Here is a 22023-nt window from a genome sequence, read left to right on the forward strand (position 1 = left end):
ATGGGAACTCCTTCACTGTGAGGGTCACAGAGCACTGGCACAGGCTTCCCAGAGAGGTTGTGGGGTCTCCTTCTCTGGAGCCTTTCAAGGCCTGTCTGGATGTGTTCCTGTGTGACCTGAGCTAGATTGTATAGTCCTGCTCTGGCAGGGGGGGTGGCCTCCATCATGTCTTTGGGTCCCTTCCAACTCCTGTCATCCTGTGATCCTGTGATCCCATGGGATGACTTAGTCAGAAGTGTACTCTTCTGGAGCCTATATGGAGGATGAGCTTCTGATAGTTGTACTGATGAAGGGGGAGGAGCTGTATTCACATCTGGCTACCTGGCATGGTGCTGGCTCTACTTTTTTGGCCTGGTGCTAGGACAGCAATCCTCAGCAAAGGTGAGAGGTTAGCACATGTAGCACTGAATACTCACAGGTTCAGCCTAAGAGGATCACATCAGGATGAGGAATGAACTCGCAATTAAGGTCATGAGCTAGAACCCCATGGATCTGGGTTTGACTTCTGCTGTGGGAGCCTTGCCTCATATTGTGCTTAAAGTGATGCCAAAGGTTTAGTTTCCATCTGCAGGGTGGAAATATTATTTGTCCTTCTGCCTACCCTTTGTTTCTCTGCATAAATGATGAGTATAAGTGTGGGTTTCCAACTGATGACAAAGCTAACTTCAGATGAATGAGAATGGGTTTTGTAGTGTCTGTACCTAACAGGCTCTTCCAGAGGCTGAACCAGAGCTGCTGAATGGCAATTCCTGTTCCAAACTGCCTTAGTTCAAGTTAGCCTTTGCAAATCCCCCTTTTCTGTCACACCTGGACAGAGTGTCCTGTCCACCAGGGGGTTGAATGCTGTTGCATTTCTGCCATCTGTTTTCAAGACGTTTACCTTTGAGAGGCAACTCTCTTCCCCGTTGCATTCTGCACCCTACCTGTACTCCTGCCTTCCTGTGCTGCTGGCACTCCTGAGCACCTGCTTGCAGATGAGCTAGTTGATTTATCTGTAATTTGTCAGGAGGAAAACATGGAATAAGAAAATTCTGCAAAGCAATGATGCCTGCATTTCCTCCTGGGTAAAATAACCCTAGCTGGCTGCTCCATCATCTGCTTATGAGGAGGGGGACTGAGACTGGGACGTTTTTAAGGTCAGCACCATCTATTTAGAGCAAGAATAGAAGGTCTGACCTTTTTCAAATGGTAAGCTTTGTCAGTGCTCCCATTGGGATTTTTCCCCAGGTGACTGTGTAAATGTCACTTGTGGTAAACCAGGGGATTGGAAGTGCTATGAACTTCCCTTTCTCCTTCACGGGGCAGCACTGAGAGCTTCTAATGAGGTTTGATGTTTTCCTAGAGTTGAAAACATCAGTCAAGTGAATAGAAGTGTATTTTTCATATCAGGTCTGTTTCATAAAAGCCATAGTTCTTGAACATCCTGTCCTTTTAACTGTGGTGGGCTAAAAAAAGTCATGTATAACTGCAATTAACACCACACCACTAACTTGCTGGCATACAGGCCTTGTGCTTATTGATTAGTGAACAAGCCCCCTGGGGTGTACATTGCTCCCAACACGTTTGGTTCCAGCTGAATACCTGCAGTGTACATTGATCTAAGTGTGTGATTTCTCCTAAACCTCAGCCATCCTGTGCTATTGCATCCCAGCTGTATGCCTGCTGTTGTAGCTGTGCAAAGCCAAGTGCCTGAAAAGGCAAAATCACCGTGTGACAAATGAAAGGGCACCTGTTCCAGGCTCTGGCATCCACGAGCCCCTTCTGTCACATTGAGCTTACACCTGCATAATTCCCTTGGGTACAAGAGAGCAGGCTTCTGATTTATATTTGCATGTGTGAGAAGAAACACAACTCCCACCTGGGCTATGGCAGCTCAGTGCTTCGAAGGATCAGGTCCCTGCCGCAGAAAAAGGACCAGATACCGCAGTTAGAAGTGGCTGGATCCTTGTTTCTGTCTAGCTTTCCTTTTCTTTGTGAGCAGGATCATTGCACAGGCATTTCCAGTATAGGTGTGGCTGCAGTAATTATTGCTGCTTCTTTTGAAGGGGCCTGTACTTACAAAACAGCAGGATATGAAAGCAGATGAACGTGCTGTCTAAATGGACCAATGCAACCAGCTGGAGCTCAAAGGTTGGCAAGAGTGGGATGAGGTGCTTGGCAGGACGAGGGCTTTGGCAAATGCTGTGCTTGGGGAGTTACTGGAAGGTGTGGGTCCTGCTTGAAGCACCTCCCTGAGGCTCAGCACCCTGGCTGAGCGAGTGCTTTGTGCTCATGCTGAAGGGGCAGTGCAGGGGGTGAAGACTGAGGCAAAAGGAGCATGCATATGGAGAAGGAAAGCTACAAGGAGAGCGATGATAGTGCTGTAAGAGTAATGAGCTGGATTTGTTTCAGCTCATCAGCCTCTAATGTATTTTAAAGTTGATATTAAAGTATGAAATAGCGTGTGGCAAGGAGGATGGAGATACAGACAAGCTTTTGAACCAGTGTTGAGGTGCAGACTAATTCTGCATTTGTATTCATAGTAGCAGAGCAGAAAAAGCAGCAGCTGCATGTGGAAGAGCGAGAAGAGGCTGATAAGCAAACCAGGGAGCACTTACACATCAGTAATGGGGAATTTCTTTCTTCAGCTGCATGTTGTGATGGCCCTAACCAAGCATAAGGATTCCCCACAAACAGCACTGCCTTAGCTTTCAGCTCTCACAGCCTCACCCAAAACTTGCTAGGAAGGATCACGTTTTGAGGACTCTGGTTGTGTTGCTCTGGACATGAAGTGGACTTGTTCTACTACCTGCAGAGCTGCTCCATCAGCTGGGACCTGACCTCCCCTTGCTGTAGCCCAACAGGGATGAGGTATGGGCCTCTCAGTTTCTTTCCCAACCCTATTTTTCTGTAACTTTAGGAAAAAATGTCCCTGTCTCTTTAATCCTGGGGACGTGTTCTCACTGTGACTGTTTTCTTCAAAGACCCGAAGAAACAGCTTGCTTGTTTCTAAAATGCAGCTTTTCTCTTCCTTGTGCTAATTTCTAATCAACAGCAGCAGCAGGACTGCAGGTGAGGGTCTGAGGACGTTACTCTGGTTAAAACACAGGGCTGAGACTTTGGTGGTAGGAGGCTTGGATGCAGAAAGCAAAAAGGGCTCTATCCTGAACTTGCTCAGCCATGCTCACCTGGAGCAATCACAGCTGCTGCCTTGGACTGTGCAATAAGAAGCAGCCTCCGAGGCTCATTAGGCCCTTGCCTATCAAGGGCTTTAAAAAGCTGGGGTCAGGGCCTTGCAAGTGATCTGCAGGCTGGGAGGGAGTGCAGTTCGTGAGCTATCTGTGCAGGGAGTGGAGCAGTTCTGTTTCAGCTCCAAGTGGATCAGTGCCTGCAGGACAAACCCACCTGGAACGAATTGAAAGCACAGGAGGTTCTTTTCAGCAGAGAGGCAGAAGCAGACCAAGAGGCTGCTAACACCCTGCCCTTACCCCTGGGTTGCACCAGTGGAGGTAAGTGTGGGAGGTTTATGCTGACACTTCCCACACTCTGTGTGCTCTGTGAACTTTCATTCCCAAGGCTGTCAAGACAAAGTCTTGGTTGCAATTACAGACATGTCTTCTTTTCTTGCAATAGAGCTGCACACACTGCTTTTCACTCTTACCAGACAGTCCCAACAAGATGGTGGCAGCTTCTTGCACCAAAATGCTGCTTTCCTGCTCTCTCTCTCCATAGGCCATGTGCATGGCATTATTGTGTTGGGTACAGGACTCTACTCTTCAAACTCACAGAGACAAAGCCCACCAGAAATCTGTCTCGGGCTTGGCCAGGACCTCCAGGTGAATTCCAAATGTCATTTGAAAGATTTACTGGTTATATGTCATGAACAGTGCCCCTTGTTTCCTGTCCATTCCTGGGCTTACAAATATGAAATAATATCTTGTGGAAGGAGTCCTTGTTCACAGATGATGACTTTTGGTGGCCTCTTAAGGAAGGTTCCATGCTCTTTCCTAAGGACAGCACTGATACTTCAGTGTATGGATTGATGTTAGGATGCTCTGGGTATTTATAAATGCAATTAATCAGGATAATTTAGGTAGCCTGTACTTCATCACTGAAACAGGTTGCCCAGGGCAGTGGTGAAATCACCATCCCTGGAGGTATTTGAAAGATGTGTAGATGAGGTGCTCAGGGACATGGTTTAGTGGTGACCTAGCAGTGTTGGGTTAATGGTCACAATTGATGATCTTAAATGTCTCTTCTAAACAAAACAGTTCTATGATTAATTTGAGGAGTACAACTAAATACAAATAATAAAATCGATACATTCCAGTGGCCTCAGAATCTTGGAGAAGAGAAGAGACTTCCTGCTCCAGCAGAGAGTCACAAGTGGAAACCAAGTGGGATTATAAGTACAGGTCTGAGAAGTGTAGTTCAGTGTATAGGAGGAATTTATTGCAACTTGCATTAGAAGAGTAAATTTAAGAATGAAGTCTGACCTGTGGTGAGATGCAGCCCCTGCTGCACGAGTGCCTTGGTGAGTGGGAGCCATGTGGCAAACCAGGGTTTATCCAATTCTTCACCACTGGAACAAGTTGCCCAGGGAGGTGGTAGAAGCTGTGTCCATGGAGGTCTTTAAGGCCAGGCTGGATGTGACATTGAGCAACCTGATCTCGTGTGAAGTGTCCCTGCCCATGGCAGAAGGGTTGGAACTAGATGATTCTTGAGGTCCCTTTCAGCCCTGGTAGTTCTATGATTCTATGCAGTGGCAGGAAAAAAGGAAATCTCTTGGTCCCAGTTGTGTCAACAGGTTGGATGCTGGGAGGAAGCTCTTTCCTGAGCAGGTGGTCAGGCACTGGAACAGCCTGCCCAGGGAGGTGGTGGAGTTGCCATGCCTGGAGGTGTTTAAAAAGAGAGTGGATGTCCCCTTGAGGTTATGGTCTGGTGATGAAGGATGCTGGGATGGAGGTTGGACTGGATGATCCTGGTGGTCTTTTCCAGCCACAGCGATTGATAGTGCTTAGATGTTGTGCTGAGGGATTTGGTTTAGTCAAGGACTTGTCAGTGTGGAACTAATGATTGGACTCAATGAGCTTGAAGGTCTTTTCCAGTCTGAGAAATTCTGTGATTCTGTGAATGTTAATGGGCATTGGGAACTCTATTCTGCTCCAGACTCTGAGTCCTTTGAGCCACTCTGTTATCTTAGCATCCACTCTGGCTTTCTGCTGGGACATGATGTACCTGCAAGAGAACTTTTCTCTGTAGGGCTAGGCCTTTCTCTCTGCCATTATCCGTGTTAAGCAGTCCTTGCAGAACACTGCTGCTATCACTGAATGTTCTGACCAGGCCAAGAGAGGTCTCTCACCCTCTGGTGCAGCCAGTTCTCCCAGTGCTGATGCTCCTGCTTGAATTAGTGCTGATTTTCCCATGTGCAGCATGATGATGGTGTCTGGATGAAATCTGGGACTGCAGCTCATACATATACAGATATAGCTGCTGGACCAGTAATTCTTCTGTCTCCTTCTCAGCTTTTAAGGCTTAGCTCTAAACTGAATTTCAGGAAAAAAATAGGTTTCAGGTCCAAGTAGTAATGATTTGGAATACTTTTCTCTCCTGCTTCCTGCTGCTCCACCCACATGTGGTGGTTTTCTCCTCACTGCAGAGGAGGCAGGGGCTCTGTGCTTGAAGGGGAGACTCCACTTTGGGGTAATGCAAATGGCAACACCATGTGTGTCCTTTTTCATTCAAATGACATACCAAAAAAATCGGTGATACGAGACATGAGCAAAGGCAGAACAGAGCCTAGAGTCTTTAATCTTTAAAATCTATTTTACATGATTAAAAGGATCCTGCCTGGAGAAAAGCAAGACTGGCTATTTATATCTCCATTCTTCTCCCTCCCTAGTTCCTCCCCCCCCCCACCTTTTTTTTTCCCCAGAAAATACTGCACAGTCTTTCACATATGAAAGACCACGGCTGGCTGCCATTAATTTTAATGCTAAATCCTCATCAGCATTTCAAAACATTATGAAAATGTCTAAGAAACTGTCTTCTAGTAGCTTGAAAATATCCCAGGCAGCAACCTAAATAATACTGTAAGTGCCCTGGTAAGTACAAGAGCACATGCTGGAGAGGAAAAGAGAAAAATAAAAGGCTTCAGACCACCAAGCAAACACCAGTCCTGCAAAGCAGGCGTAAATGGATTGCAGGATTTCATGGATGCTGAGAGTTTGAATTGCTGAGCTGCACCTCACTTGCAGAAAATGTGTGTTTCTTTTTTAGAGAAGGCATCAAATATTGAATGCTGCTGTTTGCTGTGCAGCCTGCTCCACAGACTAGTACATAAGTAACCTTCCATGCAGGGTTTCCTTCAGGCTGAGAAATGTGACTAAATGGATGGAACATGGTCAGGACCCCAATATCAGCTCTCTGTTACACTGCATTGGTAAAGATGATGGATGTCAGTCAAAACAAAATCACTGGTCACAGGTTAAACAAGTGATGACTGATCAAAGCACTCCTCCTTCAGCAAAGCATTAAACCTGTCTTAAACTTGAGTACTGTGTTCAGTTTTGGTACTGCAATGTAAGAAGGACATTGAGTTGCTGGAGCAGGTCTGGAGAAGGGCAATGAAGCTGGAGAAGGGTCTTGAGAATGAGTTTTGCTTGTGGCTTGGACAGGATGAGGGGATTGAGTCCAGCATCAGTAAGTTTGCAAATGATACCAAGCTAGGAGCAGGTGTGGATCTGTTGCAGGGTAGGAGAGCCTTGCAGAGGGACCTTGACAGACTGGGTGGATGGGCAGAGGCCAAAGGGATGAGATTTAACAAGGCCAAGTGCAGGGTTCTGCACTCTGGCCACAACAACCCCAAGTAGTACTACAGGCTGAGGACAGAGTGGCTGAAAGCAGCCAGGAAGAGAGTGACCTGGGGGTGCTGGTAGATAATAGCTGAAGATGAGGCAGCAGTGTGCCCAGGTGGGCAGGAGAGCCAATGGCATCCTGGTCTGTATCAGGAACAGTGTGGCCAGAGTAGGACAAGGGAGGTTATTCTGCTCCTGTACTCAGCACTGGTGAGGCCACACCTTGAGTGCTGTGTCCAGTTCTGGGCTCCTCAATTCAAGAGAGATGTTGAGGTGCTGGAATGCGTTCAGAGAAGGGCAATGAAGCTGGTGAGGGGCCTGGAGCACAGCCCTGTGAGGAGAGGCTGAGGGAGCTGGGGGTGTGCAGCCTGCAGAAGAGGAGGCTCAGGGCAGCGCTCATTGCTGTCTACAACTACCTGAAGGGAGGCTGTAGCCAGGTGGGGTTGGTCTCTTCTGCCAGACACCCAGCAACAGAACAAGGGGACACAGTCTCAGGTTGTGCCAGGGGAGGTCTAGGCTGGATGTTGTTAGGAAGTTGTTGGCAGAGAGAGTGATTGGCATTGGAATGGGCTGCCCAGGGAGGTGGTGGAGTCACTGTCCCTGGAGGTGCTAAAGGAAAGACTGGCTGAGGCACTTAGTGCCATTGGCTAGGGCTGGGTGCTAGGTTGGCCTGGATGAGCTTGGAGGTCTCTTCCAACCTGGCTGATTCTATGATTCTGTGAGTGGCTGAGGGAGCTGGGGTTGTTTAGCCTGGAGAAGAGGAGGATGAGGGGAGATCTTACCTGAACGGAGGTTGCAGAGAGGTGAGTGTTGTTATGCCAGGAGAGGTTTAGATTAGAAGTAGGAAGAATTAAGTCATGAAAGAGTTATTCAAGACTGTAACAGGCTGCCCAGGGAAGTGGCTGGATTGCCATCCTTGTATGTGTTTAAAAGATATGGGGCAGTAGTGGCCCTGGCAGAGTTACCTAATGGTTGGACTTGATGATCTTGAAGGTCTTTTCCCAACCATAGTGATTCTGTGAGCTTAAGTACATGTTTTAAAGTCCTCCTTAAAACTCAGCTTGTACTTAAGTAATGTTCTGCTTAGGGAAGGACTTGGTCTATGCCTTTTCTGGTTTGATCTGGGGTTGTTTTGTTTTTCACTGGAGATGTGCATGCTTACCCAGTTGTCTGTGGATAGGTGTCACTGAGACAGTTGTACATAGGCAGAATTTCCCCTGGGCTTCAGGACATGCCTTGTGCTCATTTGTAGTTCCAGTGTTCTAGCAGGCTTGGGGAGCTACAAGAGGACTTCAAAAGCTCATGCTACTCTGCTGTCAGTGATGATGCCTTTTGCTGAAGCTCTGGGCTGCAGTGGGTTGGCAGCGGAGGGCTGAGTGGTCCTTCTGCTTTGGTAGCAAGAGGGATGTTGCAAGCCGAGGATGATTCTCCACGTCACTTGTTTTGCAGTAGGGATGTCTTTTTTTTCTCCCTTCTGCTTTGGTGAATGTATTTTAATATTACTGAGTCTTTCTGCTTTTGTAAAAATTAAAGTGAAGGCTTTTTTTAACCTTCCTCTCTCCTTCCCTGCAAAATTCTAGCCCTGTTTTAATAATAATCTAAAAGAAAGAAAGAAACACAACCCAGACATGTAATTTTTCAAGGAGAAAGGAAAAAAATAAACCTCACTGTGTTTTGCAGTTCCTATAGGAACTGGGATGAGAGCAAACCCAAGCAAATATAGTCAAAATCCCAGCTTTTCTGGGATTTGGTGGGAAAAGTGGAGTCAAAAAACAAAGGGAGAGAGATGGGAAACTTCATAAGCCCTTGCGCTGCTTTTCCTCGCTTTGATTAAACATCAGGTTTAAGTATCATCAACAAGGTGAATGCTGAAGAGTACAAGAGAATGCACTTCAGGTTAGAAAGCTTGTCTTTTATTCAGGTATTTAAAACAAATCAAACAAGAAGCCACTAGACTGTTCTTGAAATAAATCACTGAGAGGGTTAGGCAGAGGCTGGAGGTGCACCCTGCATATTTCACTGCCAGCTCCTTGTAGCCAAGGTAGGTTGTCAAGACTAACCTTGGAAAAGCACTTCTCTCTCTCTCCTGCCTGCATTGCTCTCCATGGTGGCATCATTAATGTTGATGGCTATAATTGACCACAAAGAGCAGACCTTTAGTCCTTACCTGATCTTTCAGAGTGTTTATACACTGCTAGCCTGACCACACAGCAAACTAATGAGCATTGCTCTTGACAAATATTGTCATGCCTAAGCAGGAGATAGTCATTCTGCTAAGACAAGCAGCAAGCCTGGGGACACATCATGCTCAAATAGGAAAGTTAAGAATGAATATTAATTCTTTTCTACTCACTAGGGCCCTGATCCAGATCCCTAATGTCAGCTAAGTCTTTCCCTTGTGGGTTTTGCATTTCTCCTATGAAACAGCCCTTTAAAATGCAATGCAACCAAAGAGTTTAATAATTATTGTAAGAGTAATAACAGATGGTGCAAACAGCTTTTTAACTAAGATCAGGACTCTGCCTGTAGCTGGATGAGGTACAGATTTGAGCCTGAAAAAGCCCAAGTCCTAATTCCTTCTATTTAAATATTCAAAGTCTTGATACCTGTTGGCTAGCACTCCAGATTTTCTATGCTAGAGCAAAACATGGTGAGAAAATTAGAAGAAATCATAGAATCAGCCAGGTTGGAAGAGACCTCCAAGTTCATCCAGGCCAGCCTATCACCCAGCCCTAGCCAATGGCACTAAGTGCCTCAGACAGGCTTTTCTTTAGCACCTCCAGGGACGGTGACTCCACCACCTCCCTGGGCAGCCCATTCCAATGCCAATCACTCTCTCTGCCAACAACTTCCTCCTAACATCCAGCCTAGGCCTCCCCTGACACACCTTGAGACTGTGTCCCCTTGTTCTGTTGCTGGTTGCCTGGCAGAAGAGACCAATCCCACCTGGCTACAGCCTCCCTTCAGGTAGTTGTAGACAGCAATGAGGTCTGCCCTGAGCCTCCTCTTCTGCAGGCTGCACACCCCCAGCTCCCTCAGCCTCTCCTCACAGGGCTGTGCTCCAGGCCCCTCACCAGCTTCATTGCCTTTCTCTGGACACATTCCAGTACCTCAACATCTCTCTTGAATTGGGGGGCCCAGAACTGGACACAGTACTGAAGGTGTGGCCTGAACAGTGCTGAGTAGAGGGGCAGAGTAACCTCCCTTGTCCTACTCTGGCCACACTGTTCCTGATACAGGCCAGGATGCCATTGGCATGAGAACCTGTGATTTTATTTGCATTGGTCTTGCCATGTAAAACTCTGCATGGCTGCTGTATGCAGTCTGCATGCAGAGCTTTGGAGAAGCTCCCCTCTGCCCCACACCAAGCCTGCCCCTACCTCACAGGTAACTGCAGCGCTGATGCTGCTGCGTTGCCTGCTTCCTGATATGTATGTGTTGGCTGTTTTCTTATAAACAGCAGCAAAAGTTTTAATGACTTCTCAAGGTTCTCTTTCTAGATGCTTTAATGTATTTTTATTCTATATGATTTGAAACAGAGAGCAATTCCTGTGAACTGAATGGGAGTGCAAATTATGTTTGTGTCTGGATGCCTCTTTGATCTGTTTACCTGGCGTCTAGACCTCACTGTGGATTTTCCCTTTTGTCAGAACTTGCCATGCTTTACTCAGATGCTGTCTCCTTTTTATTCTTTCTGTCAGAACCCTTGATGCCAGGTACAGTGAGACCTTCCTGCAGTCCTGGGCTGAGTTAAAGAACTTTGCAGCAGGAGGATGTGATGCTAACTAGAGGAGGCAGCCAGGTTTCCAGGCTGCTGCCGAGAGCTGGATCTGCCGTGCTGGTGCCTGCTTTTTGCTCTGCAATCTCACTTGTGCTCAGAAAGCTTCTGCCTAGCTTTGTAGAACAGCTGAGTCAGCTGGACCTTGAGGTGCTCCTAGTCCACTCTTCTGTCCCCGGCCTCAGTTTGGTGTGTGTGTGCCCACATGAGACCAGCACTGATTGTGGTATTTTAACTGTCTGATTCTGCATTCATCAGCTCCCCTCCAGGTCTGTAGTGCACCACTGCAACCTCATGCTCTTAACTAACTCCTGCATGGTGCTGGGCTGCAGGTGGAGGTCAGCTGCTGGATTCCTGCCACCAGCTGCCTGGAAGTGCTGTCTTTGTGTGATGCCTTCAGGCAAGGACTGGAGCAGCATTTCCAGCTGGGGAGGGCAGCTCTGTGCTGACTTGCTGTTCGTAGGAGACTTGCACCTGAGTAATGTGATCTTGTAAGACAAAGCATTGCTGATCATAGCTCTAGTTGGAAGAGACTTTAAAGATCATCAAATCCAACTATTAACCCAGCACTGCCAGGTCACCACTAAACCATGTACCATGTCATATCAAGACATCTTTTAAATACCTCCAGGGATGGGGACTCCACCACCTCCCTGGGCAGCCTGTTCTGTGGAGAAATTACTCATAATGTCCTAGCTAAACCTTCTGTGCTACAGCTTGAGACTGTTTTCTCTCGACTTGTTCTGCACTTTGGCCACAACAACACCATGCAGTGCTACAGGCTGGGGGACAGAGTAGCTGGAGAGTAGCCAGGCAGACCCCCAGTACTTGGGTCATGACCAATATTGGTCAACAGACAACTGAACATGAGCCAGCAGTATGCCCAGGTGGCCAAGAAGGCCAATGGCATCCTGGCCTGTATCAGGAACAATGTGGCCAGCAGGACCAGCAAAGTCCTTCTGCCCCTGTACTCAGCACTGGTCAGGCCACATCTTGAGTGCTGTGTCCAATTTGGGCCCCTCAATTTAAGAAAGACGCTGAGGTGCTTGAACTTGTGCAGAAAGGGCAGCAAGGCTGGTGAGGGGCCTGGAGCACAGCCCTGTGAGGAGAGGCTGAGGGAGCTGGGGGTGTGCAGCCTGCAGAAGAGGAGGCTCAGGGCAGAGCTCATTGCTGTCTACAACTGCCTGAGGGGAGGTTTTAGCCAGGTGGGGTTGATCTCTTCTGCCAGGCACCCAAGTGACAGAACAAGAGGACAAAGTCTCAATAATTAGAAGGGTTAGGTGGTAGGTTGGACTCAATGATCCTAGAGATCTTTTCCAAGCTGGTTAATTCTGTGATTCTGTGATCTTGTCTCCCCAAAGTGGAGTCATTCCTGTCACCAGGTAGTCATCTAGGCCAGTAGAATGCAGCCAGTCTTGTTGAGAAGGGAGGGAGTCTGCCACCAGACTGCCACAGTGTCTCTTGGAAGGTTGTCCTGTTGACAGGAGGTAATTTACTGGGATGCATATCCACATCCACATCAAACTGAGACTAATGATCTAAGTGGATTTCAGTTTAGGTCATGCCTAAAGGCAGCCCAAAGTACTTTGCCTGCCTTGAAAGCAAGCATCCCTTCAGCTGCTTGTGCAGGATTACTCAGAAGCAGCAAGCACCCAAACTCACCAGTGCTGCAGTGGGCTGAGTGCAGTGGTTCTGTGGTAACCTTGTCAAACATCCCCCACATGCTCAGTCAGTCCCCTCTGGGACAGATGTGACTCTTTGCATCAGAATCTGTTAATTTCATGTTCAGAATATTTTGGGCTACATGAAGCCAAAGTAGTGAGGATTCCTTCACTGTGGTGCTGGAAAGCAGGTGCAGGGTACGCTTTGCACAAGCCTTCTTTATTTCCCTGTGGGAAGGATGTGCTCAGTGCACCCATCACAGCCCCCACATCCTTGAGACGTGTGGCCAGGCCCTCAAACCACTCTCAAGGGTGAGCAGTGTGCAGTAATTGAGCTGTGCATCCTCTTAAGGCTGCCTTGATCCATGATGTTTGCTGTCAGCAAGATCCCAGTGGGAGCTGCTGCAGACGTGTCAACATTCTGCTGCCTCTGCAGAGAGGCTCTAAGCTGCCAGGGCAGTTTTTTTTTCCTCACTATCACCTAGCTGCTTTCACCTGTGGGCTATTAAACTTTAATATACCAGGGGGGGAAAGCTCATCCAGCAGAGTGTATTAGGAACAGCTGAACGAGGTAGCCACGTTATCCTCAGCAAAATATTATTGTTATGATCTATTCCCAGCAGATAGTTGGCCAGCTTGCCTTACAACTGCAAAGCTAACATTTCATTATTGAAGATACATATTCATAATGGATTGCAATTTACCAAAATACACAGAGGGCTCCAGGTTTGTCAGTGTGCATTTGCTCTGCAAGAGATGCATCTCCTGAAAACCCAGATGTCAAAACCACCAGCGGGGCTGCGGCAGCGCAGGGCAGAGAGCTGACATTTCCGAGCTGCCGGTCCAGCTGTGTTAACGGCGTCAGGGAGCCTTTGTGTTATTAACTACAGTCTTCAGCAGTAGAACTGCTTTAGGAGTTTATTTGAATTGTAAGTGGTGGGAAATCACTACACTGTGTTGGTGGCAACAGTTGCCTGCATCCCCTCCTTCCCCTACCTCCCCCCAATATTTTCCTCCCTTTTCATTTGCTGACCGTGGTGCCCTATAGCAAAATTTCAGGCAGTTGTAAGGGCTACTTCAATTGCTGTCTACAACTACCTGAAGGACTACTTAATTTGCTGTCTACAACTACCTGAAGGGAGGCTGTAGCCAAGTGGAGTTGATCTCTTCTCCCAGGCAAGCAGCAACAGAACAAGGGGACACAGTCTCAAGTTGTGCCAGAGCAGGTCTAGGCTGGATATTAGGAGGAAGCTGTTGCCAGAGAGTGATTGGCATTGGAATGGGCTGCCCAGGGAGGTGGTAGAGTTGCCATCCCTGGAGGTGTTCAAGACTGGATGGGGCACTTAGTGCCATGGTCTAGTTGAGTGGACAGGGCTGGGTGCTAGGTTGGCCTGGATGAACTTGGAGGTCTCTTCCAGCCTGGCTGATTCTATGAATTCTACACAAATCAGTGAGGATCATTGTCAGGGTCAAGAGAGGAATAAGGGGGAAAAGGATTTTGAAAGCTCTTGTAAATGTTTGAGTAACTGTTCTGAAATGTAAATTATTGATTCATACCCTTCTGTTTTCTACTGCTCCTTATCATCCTGGTAATTTAACTTAGTTTTCAGGGTATTTTTATCTGTAGTTCTGCAGAACCTGTGCTCCTCATGAATTTTATCTCATCTCTTTCTCCTGTTTTCAGATGTTCGGTAGTGAGTCAGGATCCTGATTAACTTGATTAATTTGTTGACATAGCTTTCTGTCAGGGGGAAAAAAGTTGCAGGTTTTAAAAAGTGAAGGTAATTAACCATTGGAACAACAATAGCACTGGTGAGTTCTTCAGCAGCAGCAATAGTAAGGCCAGGAGTTAGGATTCCTAAGAGATGCCTCTGGTTTTCACCAGCATTGCTTTGTGGAAGCTCTAGGACCTGACCTACATGATGGACCATCTTCCATGTCTTGAGAGTTTCCAAGCAAGGTGCTTGGGCACTGCATTTAGCTCTGTTCTTGCTTGCAGGGAAAGATGGCAGGAAGGGTTTGGTCACACAGGCAAGGTCCATGGCTTGAGAAGTGTTGGAGATTTGTGTTCCAGGTAACATCAGACTACGAGCAGCGAATTACTTGTGAAGGGTGAGTAATCTTGGCTTCTGGAGGGCTCCTGGGGTCTGTAATCACTGATTGAAATGTGAATTGCAATCTCACAGAGCCTCCAAATGTACTCACTGGAGCAGATGCTGCATCAGAAGGCTCTGATATAGAATTTGCCTGTTCCCTGAGGAGGTGGGAGAGGGAAGATGCTCTGGGGATCTTCTCTGGGGATGCTACTGCTGTCAAGGGTGCAGCCTCCTGGAAAAGCATCCCCTCCTCAGTGGACTGAGAAGCAGGGCAGTGGCAGTCGCAATTAAAAGAAGGGGGATTGAGTCACAGAGTCACAGAATATCAGGGGCTGGAAAGGGACCTCGAAAGATCATCCAGTCCCAACCCTCCTGCCAGAGCAGGGTCGCCTAGACCAGATCACACAGGAACACATCCAGGCAGGGTTTGAACATCTCTGGAGAGGGACACTCCACAACCCCCCAGGGCAGCCTGTTCCAGGGTTCTGTCACCCTCACAGGGTAAATATTCCTCTTCATGTTTAAATGAAACTTTCTATGCCTCGACTGCCACCCACTGCCCCTTGTCCTGTGATCAGGCATCACCCAGCAGAGCCTGGCTCCAGCCTCCTGGCACTCACCCTTCACATGTTTATAAACATTAACAAACTCACCTCTCAGTCTCCTCTTCTCCAAGCAGCACAGCCCCAGCTGCTTCAGGCTTTCCTTGTAACAGAGATGTTCCATTCCCTTCATCATCTTCATGGCTCTGTGCTGGACTCTCTCAAGCAGTTCTATGCCATTCCTGAACTGGGCAGGGGGGTGGGGGGGTGGTGGTGGTAGTCAGAACTGGACACAGTACTGCAGATGTCGCCTCACCAGGGTAGAATAGAGGGGCAGGAGAACCTCTCTTGACCTACCGGCCACAGCCCTTCTAATACACCCCAGAATGGTATTGCCCCTCCTGGCAATTTCTCAGGTGCAAGACTCTACCCCTGCCCTTGCTGAATTTCATGAAATTTCTCCCTGCCCAGCCCTCAGCCTGTCCCAGTCTGGCTGAATGGCAGCACAGCCTTTGGTGTGGCAGCCACTCCACTGAGTTCGGTGTCATCAGCAAACCTGCTGACAGTGCACTCTGTGCCCTCATCCAGGTCACTGATGACTGTATTGAACAGAACTGGTCCCAGTACTGACCCCTGTGGGACTCCACTAGTCACAGGCCTCCAAGTGGACTCCATCCCATTGACCACAACTCTCTGACTTCTTTCCTTCAACCAGTTCCTATCCATCTCACTACCTGATCATCCAGACCACACTGCCTGTGGGAGTGAGATCATCACAGGCTCACAGGATCTTAGGGGTTGGAAGGTACCCAAAGAGATCATCGAGGCCAACTCCCCACCAGAGCAGGACAATACTATCCAACACAGATCACAGAGGAACACATCCAGACAGGCCTTGAAAAGCTCCAGAGAAGGAGACTCCATAACCTCTCTGAGGAGCCTATTCCAGTGCTCTGTGACCCTTACTGTAAAGAAGTTCCCCCTTGTGTTGAGGCAGAACCTCCTGTGCTGCAACTTACACCCATTGCTCCTTGTCCTATGCCAGGGAGCAGTGAGCAGAGCCTGTCCCCCAGCCCTCAGATATTTACAAACATGTATTAAATCCCCTGTCTGTCTTCTCTTCTCCAGACTGATCAGCCCCAGCTCGCAGCCGTCTGCTGGATTCTCTCCAGCAGATCCCTGTCCCTCTTGAACTAGGGAGCCCCAAGCCGAAGGCAGCACTAATCAGGGAAGCCTGTGAGAGTCAACACCCCACTGAGGATAAGACTCAGTCCTTTTATCTCTGGGTGCTGTCCTGGGCCTGACCACCCACATCTGAGCACCTCCCTTCCCGGTGTGACTTTGTTGGGCAGGGACACAGCATCCCTTTTTTTACGGGCAGAATGAAGTGCTGACTTACCTGTGGACAAAAGGAGATATTCAATTTCAAGGCAAGGTCACATTTCCTCTTCAAAATCCAGCTAGACAGAGATTGCTGTTGACCCCAGCAGCATTATGTGACCTTATCTGGCACACGGCTATTTCCCAGAGGTTTTCCATTAGAGAGGCAGGCCTGTGGCTGGAAGGGTGAGCAGAAGGGAGGTGCAGAGGTTCAGCCCCACCCACGCTGAACAGATGTGGCTGGAGGGGCAGACAGGAGGTGTTCTGCATGGCCAGAAATCAGGGGAGAAACACCTAGAGGAGAAAGAGTGCCCAAAGGCAGCACAGTGATGCTCAGCTCTCCTCAGTAAATCACTTGAGCATGATGCTCACTTGAACACCTAACACAGTGTTTTGCTGAATGGGGCCCCAGCAGAAGCAGCCTTTAGGAAAATCATGGCCATCCAGAGGGACCTGGACAGGTTGGAAAGGTGGGCCTAGGCCAACCTCATTACATTCAATAAGGCCAAGTGCAAGGTCCTGCACCTAGGTCAGCACAATCCCAAGCACAACTCCAAGCTGGGTGGGGAATGGCTGAGAGCAGCCCTGAGGAACAGGACCTGGGGGTCTGGACTGATGAAAAGCTCAATATGAGCCTGCAGTGTGAGTGCATCCCAGACAGCAACCCTGTGCTGGGCTGCAGCAAGAGCAATGTGGCCACAGGGCAAGGGAGAGGATTCTGCCCCTTTGCTCTGCTCCACTCAGACCCCACCTGGAGTCCTATGTGCAGTTCTGGAGCCCCCAGCACAAGAGGGACATGGAACTGTTGGAGTGAATGCAGAAGAGGCCACAAAGATGCTCAGAGGGCTGCAGCAGCTCTGCTGTGGGGACAGGCTGCAAGAGTTGGGGCTCTGCAGCCTGGAGAAGAGAAGGCTTCAAGGAGACCTTGTAGTGGCCTTCCAGTATCTGAAGGGGGCTACAGGAAGGCTGGGGAGGGACTATTGACAAGATCTTGTAGTGACAGGTCAAGGGGTAATGGGCTTGAACTGGCAGAGGGGAGATTTAAACTAGATGTTATGAGGAAGTTCTTTGCAGTGAGGGTGGTGAGACACTGGCACAGGTTGCCCAGAGAGGTTGTGGCTGCTCCCTCCCTGGAGGTGTTCAAGGCCAGGCTAGATGAGGCCTTGAGCACCCTGCTCTAGTGGGAGATGTCCCAGCCTATGGCAGGGAGTTGGAACTGGATGATCTTTGAGGTCCCTTCTAACCTAAACCATTCTGTGATTCTATAGAAATACCTCTGCTGTGAGTGCAGCCAAGGCCACGGTGCTGTCACACAATGCAGCCAGCACTAAATAGGCTCCCAAATTAGGGAGACTCTCTGCTGTATTTCAGATATGACTGAGCTATATGTACAAGATGTCCTTTGAAATAGCAGCTGTCTGTGTTATCTTCCTCTGAGATAAGCAATTATGAGACTGTTATAATGATTTCTTTGAAAAAAAAACCCCAGAAGGCTGTGTGTGTGGTGTGTCTGAGCAGCAATTGCCTTTTAGTGCAGGAGATATTTAAACATCAGTCCCCCTGAACTGATTGAAAAGAGCTGCACTGATAATGCAGTTCTGGAGCCTGTGATTTGGCACCGAAGGGCGCAATGAACGCTGACAAAAGGCTGGAGAGGAGATCTCTGATGGGACCTTGCACTGCATGGGTGGCTCTGAGGGGGTGTGTTCGTTGCACAAAGAAGTCTCCACAGGTACAAAACTTCTCCTTGCTGGAGAGTTGATGCTAGGGTGGTTTTAGTGAGGTGGTTTTGTTCACTAATGGTGACCATGGGAGTATCTTGCTTTGCCGAGGGCCTCTTAGGAGAGCTGTGCTTCTAAGAGATCCTCTGCATTCCTCTGCGCACTGATGTCTTCTGAACTTCTGTTTGAAGGGTTTTCAATGCCATACTTCTGTCAGATTTGCATTTCTCCTGGCTTTTTATTAGTCACAGCAATCACACAGACTTTTCATCGTCTTCCAAATGCAAAATACCTTTCTTCCACTGGGATAGCTAACTGCTAGAAAGTGATCTCCCAACCAACAGGTGCTATCAGTGAGTCCTTGGATCATAAAAGATTACAGGCTCACAGGATATTAGAGGTTGGAAGGGACCCAAAGAGATCATCAAGTCCAACCCCCTGCCAGAGCAGGACCACACAATCTAGCACAGATCACAGAGGAATGCACCCAGACAGGCCTTGAAAGTCTCCAGAGAAGGAGACTCCACAGCCTCTCTGGGCAGCCTGTGCCAGTGCTCTGGGACCCTTACAGTAAAGAAGTTCCCCCTTGTGTTGAGGAAGAACCTCTTGTGCTGTAACTTATACCCATTGCTCCTTGTCCTGTCCCAGGGAGCAGTGAGCAGAGCCTGTCCCCCACTTCCTGACCAGCCCTCAGATACTTATAAACATTTATCAAATCCCCTCTCAGTCTTCTCTTCTCCAGACTAATCAGCCCCAGGTCCCTCAGCCTCTCCTCATCAGGCAGTGCTCCAGTCCCCTAATCATCCTTGTAGCCCTTTGCTGGACCCTCTCCAGCAGATCCCTGTCCTTCTTAAACTGGGGAGCCCAAAACTGAAGGTAATATTCAAGATGAGGTCTCAGCAGGGCAGAGTAGAGGGGGAAGAGAACCTCTCTTGATCTGCTGGACACACTCTTCCTAATACACCCCAGGATCCCATTGGCTTTTTTGGCCACCAGGGCACATTGCTGTGCCATGGATGTTATCCACCAGCACTCCCAGGTGCCTCTCCAGAGGGCTGCTCTCCAGCAGATCACCTCCCAGCCTGTACTGGTGCAGTTTATTATTCCTTCCCAGATGCAGGACTCTGCACTTGTTCTTGTTGAACCTCATTTGGTTCCTCTCTGCCCAGTTCTGCCTGTCCAGGGCTCTCTGGATGGCCACACAGCCTGCAGCTGTGTCAGCCAAGCCTCCCAGCTTGGTGTCATCAGCAAACTTGCTGAGCAGACTCTGTCTGTGCCCTCATCAGTGTCATCAATGAAGATGTTGAACAGGACTGGACCCAGCACTAATCCCTGGGGCACTCCACTGGTTACAGCTCTCCAGCTGGACCTGGCACCATTGATCACCACTCTTTTAACTCTATCTTGTAACCAGCTCCTAATCCGCCTCACTGTCTGCTCTTCCATCCCACACTTCCTGAGCTTGCTCACTAGAATATCATGGGAGATTTTGCATCTTCTCTCTGAATCAGCAGGCACTGTATTTATTCAGACCCTCTTGGAATCTCTTTCCTTATAAACACCACCTTCTATTGCTCTTTTATGAGTAAGGTTAGCAGAAAGATGGAAATGGCCTGAAGTTGTGCCAAGGGAAATTTAGATTGGATATAAGGAAAATAAATTCTTTAGTGCAAGAGTGGTCAGGCATTGGAACAGATTCAGAGGGACAGGGATCTGCTGGAGAGAATCCAGCAGAGGGCTATGAGGATGATGAGGGGAGTGGAGGGCATGGCTAATGAGGAGAGGCTGAGGGACCTGGGGCTGCTTAGTCTGCAGAAGAGAAGACTTAGAGGGGATTTGATAAATGTTTAGAAGTATCTGAGGGCTGCCAGGAGGGGGGACAGGCTCTGCTCACTGCTCCCTGGGACAGGACAAGGAGCAATGGGTGTAAGTTGCAGCACAAGAGGTTCCACTTCAAAACAAGAGGGAACTTCTTTGCTGTAAGAGTCCCAGAGCATGGAAACAGGCTCCCCAGAGAGGTTGTGAGGTCTCCTTCTGTGGAGCCTTTTAAGGCCTGTCTGGATGTGTTCCTCTGTGGTCTGTGTCAGATAGTGTTATCCTGCTCTGGCAGGAGGGCTGGACTCTATGATCTCCTTGGGTCCCTTCCAACCCCTAATCCTGTGAGCCTGTGTGATCTGTGATCCTGTGAACAGGCTGACCAGTGGTGGAGTCACTGTCCTTGGAGGTGTTCAAGAAATGTGTGGGCATGGAACTTTGGGACATAGTTTAATGGCTGTAGTGGTGGTGGTGGATTGAAGGTTGGACTTGATCTTAAAGGTCTTTTTGCACCCAAATGATGCTGTTATTCTGTGAGATGTGTACAGCTGAAGGGTGTGCTTGTATCTAACAGGCAGTGTCCAGATGTACATTGCTGTTAGCAGGTGGAGCGGTGGCCAAGCTGAACTGGGCACTTTCATTCTGTTCTTGTAATTCCTTTTTGCACTGCCTATTAAAAAAAACAACAAACCCAAACAAAATCAAGAAACCCCAAGGAGACAAAGGAAGAAGAAAACCCCAACAAAACAGCAACACCAAAAGAGCCACACCAAAACAAACAACACCCCCCCCCCCCCAAAACAGAAACCAACCAGAGAATGAATGAAAAGGCGAGGGGTGGTTCAGTCCAGTGTGCCTCTGAGCTGCACTCTGAGCATCATTAATTTCACTTCTGCCTGAGGTGACACTTGGGTCTGGAATCCTTCTCTACCCTGGCTCCTGTAATTAGTCTGCTACCTCCGCAATGGGGTCTCAACCGTCTAAATCCTTGTCTGCAAGCAAGTACTGACAGCCCCCTCGTGTTAAGTTTTGTAAACACTAATTTGTGACATCTCCTGTGGCTTAAATCAAAGCACTCAAGTAAAAGTAATAATACCACTGTTAAAGTGAATGTTACAGAAGCAAACGCCTGTCACCTGACACTAACTGGGTATGACACTGAGCGTGTTTCAGGAGATGTTTCTAATGAGGAGGCGCTGGGGGAAGCTGCGCTGCTCCTGCAGCCCTGAAGCTGTTGGCTGCACGACCTGCTCAGCATAAAGGGAAGGCTATTGCTTAGTTCAGGTCTGCCTTGTGTTTTGCTCAGGTACACGTGAAAGGAGGAGAATGACCTGGCTGCTGCAAGCCTTTGTTTGAACTGCAGCTGTGTGACCTGCTGATGCATTGGATCAGAAGCCAATGCCCTGTTTGTGCTGGCTGCTGTACAGTGGAGGTAGACACAAGGTTCTCCCTGGCCTCAGAGACCTGCAGTATAGCAACCAGAGGAGAGTGTTACCTGAAGCTGTTCCTGTATTATACAGCTCCTTCCTATTGGTCTCTTTCTTTTTACACTTTTATAACAAGCTTTTTTGTCTTCCTTTCACATTCATGGGGGTTACGTGAAACACATTGTTCAGCCTGGCCAGTATCAGGAGCAGTGTGGCCAGCAGGACCAACCAAGTCCTTCTGCCCCTGTACTCAACACTGGTTAGGTCACACCTTGAGTGCTATGTCCAGTTTGGGGCCTCTCAGTTTAAGAAAGATGTTGAGGTGCTGGAAGGTGTCCACAGAAGGGCAGCAAGGCTGGTGAGGGGGCCTGGAGCACAGCCCTGTGAGGAGAGGCTGAGGGAGCTGGGGGTGTGCAGCCTGGAGAAGAGGAGGCTCAGGGCAGACTTCATTGCTGTCTACAACTGCCTGAGAGGAGGTCGTAGCCAGGTGGGATTGATCTCTTCTCCCAGGCACCGAAGTGACAGAACAAGAGGACACAGTCTCAAGGCAGGTTTAGGCTGGATATTAGGAGGAAGTTGTTGGCAGAGAGAGTGACTGGCATTGTAATGGGCTGCCCAGGGAGGTGGTGGAGTCGCCATCCGTGAAGGTGTTTAAAAGGAGACTGGATGAGGCACTTAGTGCCATGGTTTAGTTAATGAGAAGGTGTTAGGTGACAGATTGGACTCAATAATCCTAGAGGTCTTTTCCAAACTGGTTAAATCTGTGG

At 48.6% G+C, this 22023-nt stretch overlaps 1 long non-coding RNA gene across 2 annotated transcripts in view; it reads left to right on the forward strand.

The window, feature by feature from the left end:
* The window catches only part of LOC135188918 (uncharacterized), a 54000-nt gene extending 32586 nt beyond the window's left edge, over window positions 1–21414 (forward strand). For both annotated transcript variants that reach the window (XR_010307889.1, XR_010307888.1), the window contains exons 3-4: window positions 14275–14387; window positions 21136–21414. This is a non-coding gene — a long non-coding RNA (uncharacterized LOC135188918). The remainder of the gene's footprint in view (window positions 1–14274; window positions 14388–21135) is intronic.
* Window positions 21415–22023: the final 609 nt, after the last annotated feature.

This window comes from Pogoniulus pusillus, chromosome 30 (assembly GCF_015220805.1).
Source record: "Pogoniulus pusillus isolate bPogPus1 chromosome 30, bPogPus1.pri, whole genome shotgun sequence".
NCBI classification, from domain to species: domain Eukaryota; kingdom Metazoa; phylum Chordata; class Aves; order Piciformes; family Lybiidae; genus Pogoniulus; species Pogoniulus pusillus.